The sequence below is a fragment of the Ischnura elegans genome, chromosome 12 (assembly GCF_921293095.1).
Source record: "Ischnura elegans chromosome 12, ioIscEleg1.1, whole genome shotgun sequence".
Taxonomy (NCBI): Eukaryota; Metazoa; Arthropoda; class Insecta; order Odonata; family Coenagrionidae; genus Ischnura; species Ischnura elegans.
In genome coordinates, this window is record NC_060257.1 from 41,822,920 (window position 1) to 41,835,823 (window position 12,904).

Here is a 12,904-nt window from a genome sequence, read left to right on the forward strand (position 1 = left end):
CAGATATTTAAAACCTCCTTGTGTACGCTCTTGAGTGTATCGTGAGGGGCACATGTCCATTCGATTAGGACGTTCGCATTTCCCTCGCCCCGGGAACTTCCGAGCGTCTACGGAAACGCACGAGCGTCGACTAGTATGAGGAGAGGGGAGGTGGAGGGGGGTCGTCTCCGCTGCGAATGAAGGCGTAGAGTACACATGAGACCGTCTTCTGGAAGAAGGGGAAGGAAGACTCGAAAAGAGGAAGGGAACTCAGACGGTTCTGTGGAGAGAAGAGGTGCCGATATCGGCTTCATTGAGATCCCAGCGACGACGTGAAGAGGATTGGAACTTTAACTAACGTGACTTCCTTCTGTGACGGAACTTTAAAAAAAAAATCTGTGGAAGACACTCACCGGGCCGTGTGATATATGAATCCTCCGCACGAAAATCCAGTTTATTTCGTTTTGATTTTTTCCTGAAATATTTTTGACGGAGGAGTTTTTTGGAATAATCCGCGGAGGCGTACCTTTCTCCGACCGCTGAGGAAGGTCTCGTTTCCCCGGAGGAACGGACTTCAGTGTCGGCTACCGATTACGGCTGAAACAGTGGCTCGGAGCGCTGGTTACCGTTTGACGTCCGTGTACGGAGTGTCTCATAGTGCTGTTTTTTTTAATAGTTGGAACTCTTTTCTTATGTTCGATTCTTCAGGAGGACATGTGCCGTCTAGAAAAGTGAGCAAGTCATTTTTTTATTAATTCAAGTTTGGGTTCAATTTCGCGAAGTGTACACGGTTTTTTTCATGAGTTTGTGCCAGTATCGTGTGCCCAAATTTACCTTGAAAGCTGCTGACCCATTGTGTTGGTGTGTTGAATGGCGTTAACGATGTGATTTCATTAACAATGACGCAATGTTTAACAATTTTGTTGGAATGTCAGGATTCGTTACGAGAAAACACTGCGGAATTGTCATTCAACAATCGCACGATCAGCTTGCAGTACGATATCTTTAATTGTTGAGGTGGGATTGGTTAGAAATTGTCAACGAAGCACACAACAAAGAATTAAAAGGGACAAATCGGTGATATTTTCCTCGACTTTGACAAGGCTTGGTTTTATGTCTCATGTTGAGTGACTAAATAACTGAATTATTACTTGGCTGAGCAGGATGTAATGGATCAAAACCTTTGTCGTCTTAGAACAGTTCAAAAGTATCAAAAAAATTGAGCAAAGCAGAGGAAGTGTCGGAAAACTCATTCATTTGATTCAGTGCGAATTTATTCAACTGTGCCCGTATACCCAATTCGATCTATGAGATTCTTTTTCCGCAATGAAAACATTTATTCTTGAAAAAAACTGGACTACTTGTGGATTTTTGTGCGCGACTTACAAAGTGATTTTCGCGTGAGTTCAGTTCGTGCAAACTCAACGACTTCCGCCGATTCCTCACCTTTTTCGCGGTCGCTGTAAATCTGTCGTTGCGAGGCATCTTCCAGTTCCTTCCCAGTCCGCAAGAGACTTGGATCAGCCATCGTGAAGGGAAGCAAGCATCTTTAAGTGGCCTCCAATCTTGATTCTGCCCACGCCTCCTCGGCAGACGTATGGCGACTAATGGGCCAGCCGAGGCGATAAGCATTGAGTGAGCTTCGGGCCTCGAGGTGGGAAAGTGTTATATGCATTGGACTGGCTCGGTGAATCTCCGCGACGACTCAGGATTGATGCACTGCCGTCTGGGAGTTGTTTACCCTCGCGGTTTCTAGGCAACGTGGTAGCGGGACGGTGCATGACGCGCGGTCAACGCTGGGGGTCCCCGCCAGTCCCCGGGGACGACACCGGGGAAGATTTGGAGAGAACCCCGGTCTTACTGCCGCTGTTGGACTAGACTGCAGCGTTCGAATTGCCAGCTAGCGTTGTCGATCAGCACATCATATACCGCCTTTGGTGAGTTTCCTTAACCTGAAATGACGACTCTATCTCGTCTTGAACTTCCGAAGCCCAATTGCACAATAACCAGTGTAGCTCGTCATCAGATTTTATTGATTTTAGCACAAGGTATGTAAGGGAACAATTTAAATACGCTACGCTACATTTGGTAAGTGTTTTTCTTGAGGCTCAGCCGTTGCTGGTAATTAGAGTATGGCTTTTAAATTGCAGTGTGGCGTTATTGTTTTATGGGGTTTTGTTTAGTGCGTTACTGTGTTGGACGTGTTTTCGCTTTTTAAAAATTGTTATATTTAAAATGTGGGGTTTCATTGTAACTCCAGAGCGGTCTCAGTAGAGTGTTATATGTTTTGTTTAGTCAATATTGGAATGATTTCGCGATGTCATATAGATATTGCGTTAGTGTTTTAAACAATTTAAATATTATGAAAGTTAAACAATTTAAATACACCTATGATGTACATAAAGAACTCATTTTTCATTAAATACAATGCTTCGGAAGCAATAAAATGATTTCATGCCAATTGAAATAGATGTCTTGTCGATGTATTTAACTGGAAACTTTACAATATGGAATAATAATCACGTTTTTTTCACTGTTCTACGTTGACTACAAACATTAAAATATCATTTCATTACCTATCATTCCATTTTAAAAGAAGCACATAGAAAAAATAAAAGGGGATAGGAGCACGATATTAAGAAAATAAATTGAAGTGGAAGGAGTTAAGTCTCGATAATGCGCGCGTTATGCATTTCTTTTTTATGTTGATGAACGTCTCGGAGTATATGTATGAGAATGATATGCAAAATTGTTAGCCAACGTTTCGATATATTTTTTATATCTTTTTCAGGGCTATGAACTGTAATGGTTACATTTAATTCTACACGAAGGCATGAGAGATTATAACAATGTATTTTTTCCTCCCAATAATAAAATGAAAAATATAAAAAGGATTCAATTGTACATAAATGAAAAAGAAGAGACAAGAATATTGATGTATCATAAATTTTTTTACTGATTCTAACGAAGCTGGTATAGTATCATAGATACCATCAATTTGGATCTTTTTTTGCAACATTTTCCAAGTTATTTGAATAGCGTTATACATAAGGCGAACGAGTATGCAATCTCATTCACTCAGCGATTCGACCCCAGGGTTGGTTTGGTTAGGTGATGGTAGAGCTCACCCCGGGTTAGGTCACAGGTGTGTGAATTTCACACGTTTGAGGGTAAGAGTGGCCAAGTGCTCTACCCAATAGGTTACTACGGTCCCCAAGGGTGTATTGTGCTTAAAGAGTATTTATTTTTTATGAGATACTTATTTAAAAAATATATATAAGTAGCCTATAAAATGTCATCAGTGTCATAAAAACTTGTCAGCAGTTAGGTATCCATGAATTAAATTACAATAATGTAAATTTTACAATGCAACATAGTTAAATGTGTGATGAGATCACATATTAGTGTTATAAATACATACAATACAATTCCACCTGAGCCACTGGCTCGTTAGGTAGTGCTTTTATACGCAAAAATAGTTAGGAAGAGGAAAACTTTATTATTAACTAATGAGGTACGATTTGGTAGGTAATTAATAAAAAGACTGGGTAGGTACTTAATAAAAATATCTTCAAGCCTTTAATTATAGAATCAGGGATATAATGATATTGATTGCGAATTTCAATGGTTCCGAGGATATGAAATCCAGCGTTGAAGGTTATGCGGGTATCTTGCGCGTAATACATTTTGTGCGCGTTAAAATTAAAATTTTGGAAACGATAAAATTTTTATGACAGCCAAAGGTTGATTTGCGCACTGTACTATCGTTTTCAATAATGTGTAGAGAGCCAATAGCGTACCCAGGATCACAACTAGAGGGGGGCAAGCCATTGTCATCCAAGTTGTAACACAGAGGAGGTTATGAAACCAAAATTTGAAGAAAATTATAACAGCGCTTTATTAGATTTAAAAAAATTATTTGCTCGGAAAAATATTTAATTTTAATAACATGTTTTATACTAATATCACTTAAAAAAAAAAATTGTTCAAAACTTTTGTTTTCAACTAAATTTGCTATTGCTTCTAGGGGGGGAGGCAGCTGCCCCCTCCGTTCCCCCGCTTGTTTCGCCCATGTAGAGACTCTCGTATCCCATTTTACTGGTATGATCTGGTCGGTATAAACTTTGAGTGTTGGTATTCTAGGTAAGTGGCATCCTTTGCCTTTACGCCACCAAAAGCCGACGAGGACGGACACTGCTGCGACTGAGCAAGAGAAACTAGAGTCCAACTCCAGGGACGAAAGTCCCAGCGGATAGAATACACCTAGGAAACTCACTTACACTTGCATGTTGGGTCGTCGAGGTGTTTTCTTTCGGGCTCTTTGGAAAGGTTTTTCTTCTCTTTCGATTCGTATTTGGACTAGTGATGGGTGAAAATAATCGATTTTCGATTATAATCGATTAATATTTCCGATTGTTTCGATTATGTAATCGATTTTAGGGTGTCGATTTAATCGTTGAATCGATTATTTAAGCTCGATCTTCACTTGAAAAAATCGGTGGCACTATTTGTTGTTTTAATATATCTCTAATCGCGTGATAATCAAGTACCGGAGGCTACATTTTTATATAGCAATTATATCGCAGTATATTTGAATTGCAAGTGATAGGGAAAATTCGTATCGAGAAATCGTATGATATCCTCGTAATTATCCAACATAGAATCGGTATAATCGTATGATTTGTTGCCTGCATATAATCGGTAGAATCATATGATTCGATGCCTACTAAAAAATCAATAATTCGTTGCCTTCACATAATCTATTCACAAAAATTTTTAGTTGGCATCGAATTATATGATTCTACCGATTTTCAAAATAATCGATTATGCCATCCCCATTTTTACACTGAATCCATGCTTGGGAACCGATGATCTTTTCATACGATTAATCGATTACGGCGGAATTTCGCCCATCTTTAATTTGGACTCATCGTTTATGCCAAAGGGACTGTGTAGAGGAGGCTCGGTTCCATCCCATAGAAGGCTGATTTCTGTTGCAACTTCGGTCGCATTTTAATCGGTTTTCAAAAATGTCCGCGGCGCGGTGATGAGTGCACTTCGATACACTTTTTTTCCCAAAATTTTGATATTTAACTTTTGTCATTGCGAGGAATAGCATTGAAAATTTATGAATTTATTGTATCACATCATCGCGTGCATAAATATCGATTGATACCCCTAATTATACCGTATATACCCGTGAAACTCGTATCACTTTGCCCGTCAGCGACATGAGTGGCGACTTCTGTAAACCATTTTAATGCGCGTTGAGTGACAGCATAGTTATAGGCGGGCTTGACGATCCTCTTTTGTAATATTCGTGGTTTATGCCTTGCGAAGACTTGGCTCCGTAGCCAGGTAGGTTTATTCCATGCGCGGTAGTTGCGGTGAAGTCCTGGGAGGATTTGAATCTGAAGTAATCATGCTTTTTTCATTTTCTTAAAAGATGAATTCTTAAATTTAAAATAACCTATGCAGATGACTCCAGAAAAATTTAATACCGATTTTTTTAAACAGCTAAATTTATTAACATGGTGACTCTTTCTACTGTAGCATAAGTATATATATTTCCTAACAGATTCATTCACTGAGAGGAAATAAGGGGGCAAGTGGCAGTGATTGTATCTTCTTGTCATTGCGGCTGTTTACTGCCAAATCTCCGTTGAATAAAAATTCCTACTTATAGCTTCGAAAATGTTCAATAAATAACCATGTGCACTTGTAGTTTAAATCATTTTGATAATCCTAGAGCTTGAGAAATGATAAAAATTCAATCGATAATAATGGTATTCAAACTTGAAGTACCTGACCTCCAAAAGTATGTGCTAATTTACGTGATTAAAAGCACCAAGCCTTTTGTTCCAGCGGGTATTCGAACTAAAATTAGCTACAAGGACCGGGTGGAAATAAATTATCCTATGAAGTCTTTCACCCTAAATAATCCCACTACAATTCGGGTGGTGGAATTCATTTTGAAGGAAATTTTATTTGTTTTGATTTTGAGATGAGGAAGTACTCGTGAAATGTTGATAGACGAAGAAAAGGTTTTGAAAACAGTAATTGGTGGCCATTTTTCAATTTTTCCGTAAAATTTTGTAAACTGACCTAACATTCGGTTTCAGCGCCTCATGAATATTAAGGGAAAAATTATTGGAAGCTACCCTTCAATATTCCATAAAGGTCCCTTGGACCGTATGGATGGTTCTCCAGTCGACCTCTACATGTGCTGCCACCCACCGCGCTTGTGACTGTGCAAATGACTTTACAATAGTCGCCACTCGCGACTCTGAAGATTTAGCGCTCCGAATTTCACGGGGATTCTAACTATGCACACAGTGCAGTTAATACAATTTACATTCATGGCGATGTAACCAATCGAATTCTTACCTTTTCAGTATCAAAATTGAATCTTGGAGTGAAGATCTTAAAATTTTAATGGGGCGCAGACCCTAAGTGTCATTTCCGATTCATTCTTGTGCATTTTATTATGCCTCATGCATTTTTAATGTTAAAAGCAATAACTTCGGCAAGAATATGTCCGACTGTTTTATACTTTTATTCACTCCCTCGATTGTGTTATTTATATTTTGTCTATGTAATACAAACTAATCAACGAAGGTGCCATTCATGACACATCGTTAATTTACCTATTGGATAGTAAGGCTTAAAGTTGAAATTTAGAATTTTACAGAGTTGTTCAAGATAGATATAAAAGTGATAGGGAAGAGAAGTTTTATTTAAACAACTTCAAAGTGGTGTGAAGGGTTTTAATAAAGACTCCTCCGGTATATACATAAGTTAGTTTATATTTTCTCGCGGAGTATCCCTGCTTTCTATTCTACTGCAATCGCAGAAGTCTGTGCTATTTGCATGCTTGTTTGCCTTTTGCTTTATTATATCGCTGTACAATCATACCAATGATACATTTTCGGTGGCAAAAAGGTTATTTTCCTATTAATATCTGTATCTTTTATTATCACCGGCTCTTGACCTATTTTCGATGTTTAAAATTTGTGGAAAGAATGTGAATTTCTGCGTCATAATTCACCTTCTCCATTCACCTCCACGCCCACACATTGAACTCCTCTAGCAGTGGCGGCTTGCCCATAAGGACTCTCGGACGCCGCCCCTCCCAAATATTTGAAAAAGTAACAAAATAAATATCCATTAATTTATAATTATACATCTAATTAATCAGAGTGTTTTTTCAGTCGCATACATCGAAAGTGTAGGAAAAGCACGAAAAGAAATAGCGCGAGAAGTTCGTATTTGTAGCCGTGGGGCGCTGGCCAGAACGTCCCAATCCATCCCCATGCAGTTATATGGAGAGTGGTAGTGGTGGGGGCCGCTGGTGCTATGACGCGTCTAACGTTGTGTCTTATGGAAGTCTTGGGACGTCGTCCGAGAATGCGCAGAGCGACGAGTGAGTTGACATCGCTGCGCCGCCCGGCGGGCGTATAATCTGGCGTCTACTTGGTGCTGCCACAGAAAAGGGACGTACGGAATCAGAATGGTCACTGTACTGGGTGTAGTTATACGATTTTAATTTTTAATTACTTGTAGGTATTGCTACAGAAAATAAATTATCTCATTATGCTTGTATGCTCAAAGTTACGTATTTTCGTTTGTATTTGCAAAATATCGCAGCAAATATATTTTTATTCTTCAAGATCATTGATCAGTATAATCTAGAGTCCGGACTAAGCCGATCCGTATGACCAAGAGTCTACTGCATTAAGTATCTATTTATTAATCAAGCTTTATTAGGAAAACTAGGTATTTTTGTTGAAAAAAACGGAACATATGGCATCACAAAATTTAATTCCTTGATTGCCGTAAAAACTTAATAAAATACACGAAATATTAAAAAATTATGACCCCCCGGTGGAGTGCGCCCCCCCCCCAGGATTTGACTCACGAGCCGCCACTGTCCTCTAGTCTTTCCTCTCGTCGTCCTTCCTCTGATTTCACGTTTCCGCGCCGCATAGCGCTACTTTACAAATCAGCATTTGTACATGGCGGTCGAAACATTTGGGTCATAAAGCTTGAAATTCCACGACTGGACGTGCGGTATGGACAAAATGAATAAGCTTCGTGTCAAAATCTCATCATCTGGGACAAGTTATGATGAAATATTGAAGGTGTAAACTATAGTTACTAAAAATATGTACTAAAACTGTAGAGAGATAATTTGCCGAACGTACAGGGATGGATATTCGTTAATTCCCCGAACAGCAAAATACGTCTATTAGTGCCCAGCGTTATTTCGTTGGAACATTTCCTTTTTACTTGTTTGTTGGTGGCTGGTATTCTAACATCCCCTGCCACACTCCTATTTAGGCGGCTTGCGGGGTAAAATGTGTGCAATTTCTCATATATGCAATAACAAAAGAAATGTGATATAATTATGTTGAAAGGTATCCAAGTTACGGTGATTTTATAATAAAGCATATATGTTGTTGATTGATTAAGTTCTTGTATCGTGAACGTGACTGTAATACTTCATAAGAAAATAAAATAATAATTAGTGCATAAATTACAACAAAATGTAGACGTAGATCAATGCTCAATGCATCCTTAACACTTTGACCGCCATGGATTTTTGATACAAATTTTCAGTAGGTAACGCCATCGGGTTTTTTTCATCAGTTGTGTGCGAGTTGTGTTCAGAAAATAAATATTTGGTGTTTCAATTCCCGCCATTGTTATATCCCCGTTTTACACGGATTTTCATGTACAGCAAAGTTCGCTTATAACGATCACGCATTAAACGAAAAGTCGCCTATAACGAGGTGAGTTCCCGGTCTCTTAGACTTTCCTATGATAGCCAATGTTAATTTCCTCCCGTGCAAAGAGTTCGGATGATACGAAATCCCCGCTATTACGAAAGATTTCCCCTTTTATAAAAAATAGTATGGCCATCTTTGCCACTTGTTCACCAGTTGTTCTTAGGTGTGGCCATCTCCGCATAGTTCTACCGTTGATCTTGAAATCCTTCCCTTTACAGCCGAGTGATGGATCCATAACATTTAACCATGGTTAAATGTTATGGATCCGTCGCTTAAAAAAGACTGTCTGCGGAAAATTAGATGACAATACTGTGATGTATATGGTATAGGAAAAAATTGTTTATTCTGGATATAAGGAAATCTCGTTTATAACAAAACACAACAATTATCCCCTGAAATTCGTTATAAGCGTGTTTTAACATACTTTACTTTGTTAAGAGATGGTGCACTAGCACCCACCGCCGCACTCCTATTCAGGGGACTTGCGCGGTTTTATATGGATGTAGATGAATGTGACTTTTTTTACTGTAGAAATACGTGGGGGACGAAACATGTTATTCACTTCGCCTATTAATGCTTTCTGAGCAGTGGTATGCTTATATGGTCATCCCTGGCAGGTTTTCCGCTGTCCCCAAGGCTCCGTAGAGGGAGATGTCGGATTAAAGCTGTTCCTCCTATCTATTCTTCCGGCCTCACCCACTATCCCATACCTCACGCGAGTCGCTTTTGCCTTGTCCGCGATGGCAGCTCCACCACGATTCCGTGGTGACAACTAATCGAGGGAATTAATAATGGAGTTGGAAGGGAACTCCTTGAGAGTGTCCTTACTTTCCAAAGTCATTTCTGTGTAAGACCGCTGCAGGAAAATGATTCTACCGTCAGTGGTAGCTCGTGAGTCAAATGCTGAAAGGGGCACACTCCACCGGGGGGGGGGGGGGTAAATTAAAAAAAATATTTTGTGTATTTTATTGAGTTTTTGTAGGGAAAATAGAGACCATTATGATTCACTAATATCCAAAACAATCACTAACACTAAAACACTAACAATCGCTTACTCCAGGGGTCTCCAAAATACGGCCCGCGGGCCGGATCCGGCCCGCGCAATCGTTTCAAGTAGCGCGCGATTCTCGCTCGTTTAACTCCTTGAAACGCCACTAGGAGCATAGCAGCGCTGTACTACACGTCAAAGTCGCCTTCAACTGTCGTAAATAAGAAATACGCCACCGGATACTTCAGTAGACGTTGGTATCGAATACTTCAGTCATCGGCAAATTTGCTATCCGGCCCGCGGGGCGATTCGGAACTTGGAATGTGGCCCTCGTTGCCTAGTAAATTGGAGACCCCTGGCTTACTCGATTAACTCATCTACAACTAAGCCTATTTACATTAAAACAATTTACACATGATAAGTCATCTGGTCACCAAAGCAAGGTATTCTGAAACACTGCAACACCAAGATTATACGGCCGGCGCGGCGATGTCAACTCACTAGATACGTCGCTATGCGCATGTGCCATAAGGCACAAGCATAGACGTGTTATAGCACCAGCAGCCCCCACCACTACCACTCTGTATATAACTACATGGTGATGGATTGGGACGTTCTGGCCAGCGCCCCGCGGCTACAAATAAGAACTTCTCGCGCTATTTTTGCGTGTTTTTTCCTTACATTTTCTATGCATACGATTGAAAAAAAAATTTTGAATTAGATCTATCATTGAATGGGTATTTAATTTTTTTTCCTTTTTCAAATCTTTGGGAGGGGCGGCGTCCGAGAGTCCTTATGGGCAAGCCGCCACTGTCTTCCGCTGAAGATTGGTTCTCAACCTTAGCGAGTAAGAGTTAAACGGGAATACTTAATTTTTTGCGGATCCGACCATATTTCGGGTTCTCGCCGCGTTTGTTGGCAGAGGTTGACGACAGTTTTGGACCTGGAGACCCCCTGTGGATTACCGGCGACATCCACGAATACAAAACGCCATGGAGAACTACGAGCCACCACCCGTGAAAGTCTTAATACTGCCCAAAGCCTTAATCTGAGGGAAAGTCTAATTTTTTTTGTGCATTATAAAATATATAAATATATTTACCATGAAAATGACTTAGAGTGTAGAAACCACGGTCGGTAGTGGAGTTATACATTATGGAAAGTATGGAAAAATCGATTGTTTCAGGCTTAACTTTGTGAAAATCCATTATAAAAAATTATAAAGGCATGGTACTTTTTTCACACGATTTATTTAAGACCTAAATAAATTACCTATTAATATTTATATTATTATTACTATTTATAGACGTTATTTTTGTGGCCTTCAGTCAATAAAGTACAATTATAACGTCGCTTCCCAAATTTTTCATGCTAATAACGTGTAATTCTTCGTTCACACCAGCCTCCTAAATAATATATGCCTCTTATTAGTCAAAGCAGGGTATTTATACGGTCTGTTTTGAATTATCTCGTTTGAAAAGTAGGGTAATAAATTTATTTAGTCTTAAATATAAAGTGGTAAAAAAGTACCATATCTTTATAATCGCTAATAGAAATTATAATTACTGTTTCTATGTCGTCATGAATATATTTATTTATTTTAATAAAGTGGTACACATACAACGAGTCTGACAATTTATAGTGCACTTATAACAACTAAAAATTAAAATAATTAATTGATCAATAATTAAAATTTGAAATAGAACAAAAAACGAAAAAACAAACATTTAACCAGATATATGTAGCCATCCGTGCGTTTAATTACATTAATGCCAGAAGAGTAAAATTTTTAACTGTCAAAGAAAACTGATCAATATCATCCGGGAGAGAATTTTTTGGAAAAGAAAGTCTATGGAATAAAGAGAGATTAGTTACTGATAGCGTGGTTGAAGGCATGTGGAGTAAATGTGTAGCGGGAAGGTACTCTGATGTTGAAGAAGAAAACAATGTCAGGAACGTGGAAGTAGGAGTTGAGGGCATTGTAAATGAATTTTATGCTTCACTTATCGATTTTCCTCATCTTCAATCCTAAAAGGATTTCAGACGTTATTTTTCGTGGCTTTCAGTCAAGAAAGTGCAATTATAATGGTCGCTTCCCCTAATTTTCAAACACGTGTGTGGAAGTAACGAGTGATTATTCTTTCACCTCAGCCTCATAAATAAAATAAGCCTCTTATTAGTCAAAATGGAGTATTTATACGCCCTGTTTTAAATCTCCTTTGAAAAGTAGGGTATAAAATAAACTATTATCTCTGAAGATTCCTGGTGGAATTCCGGCGAAACTGTCGTCAAACTCTGACGACCAATGCGGCCGAAAACCCGGAAGGTGAAGGATCCATACGGCCACGGAAAGTAAAGGGCTAATGGATTTTTTGACTGTGTGAGTTCCTTAAGCCTGAATCAAACGATCATTTATTTTCGCCATTTTCGAGTGGTAACTCCAGCGATAACTCGAGTGATCACTCGCAAATGATCGTGGCGCGCAATTGTTTTCCGCGATCACTCCAATGATGAGGATTCCCATCACTTTTTTCATCACCCGTCCGGTGTCGCTTTTCCCGTCGCTGAAACCGTCACTAATACCCCATATCAGCCAATCAGAACGCATGCCCGTGTGGGGCGATTGCAGCGCAACGTTTGACAATCGTGGGAACGACATAGGTAGCGACAAAGAGCTGTGATATCGGAAATGATGCGAAAAGCGACGGCTAGAGGGACCGTGTGATTCAGAAAAATTATCACTAGAGCGATCACTTCCCCAGTCGCGAAAAGCGATTGCTCGATTGATCACTTTTCGCGACGAAAAAAATGATCGTGTGATTCAGGCTTTAATCAACGTAATATTACCCCACCCTTGTTTAAACAATGGTATGCTGTTGTATAATACGTTTTAATAAGACAAAATAATAGAACATAAGGAAATGGGAGAGGTGATGAATTTTCAAGTCGGCGAAACGGGTAATTCTATCGAAAGTATCCAATTGGTTATGAAATATAGCGGAAGATAGAACTATATCCAAAGTAATTTAACTTTGTAACTCAATATTAATAATTACACAGCACATCGAGAAAAGTGCTTGAGAACTCTCGTATAACCTTTTACAGATTACATTACGGGTGCCTTATATATTCTAATCGTGAGGGTATG

General features: G+C 39.3%; 1 protein-coding gene across 1 annotated transcript in view; it reads left to right on the forward strand.

Annotated features, from left to right (window-relative positions):
- Positions 1-253: 253 nt before the first annotated feature.
- The window catches only part of LOC124169551 (5E5 antigen-like), a 231,266-nt gene continuing 218,615 nt past the window's right edge, over positions 254-12,904 (forward strand). The window contains exon 1 of the mRNA XM_046548194.1: positions 254-1,916. The gene's annotated coding sequence lies outside the window, so the exon portion shown is untranslated. The remainder of the gene's footprint in view (positions 1,917-12,904) is intronic.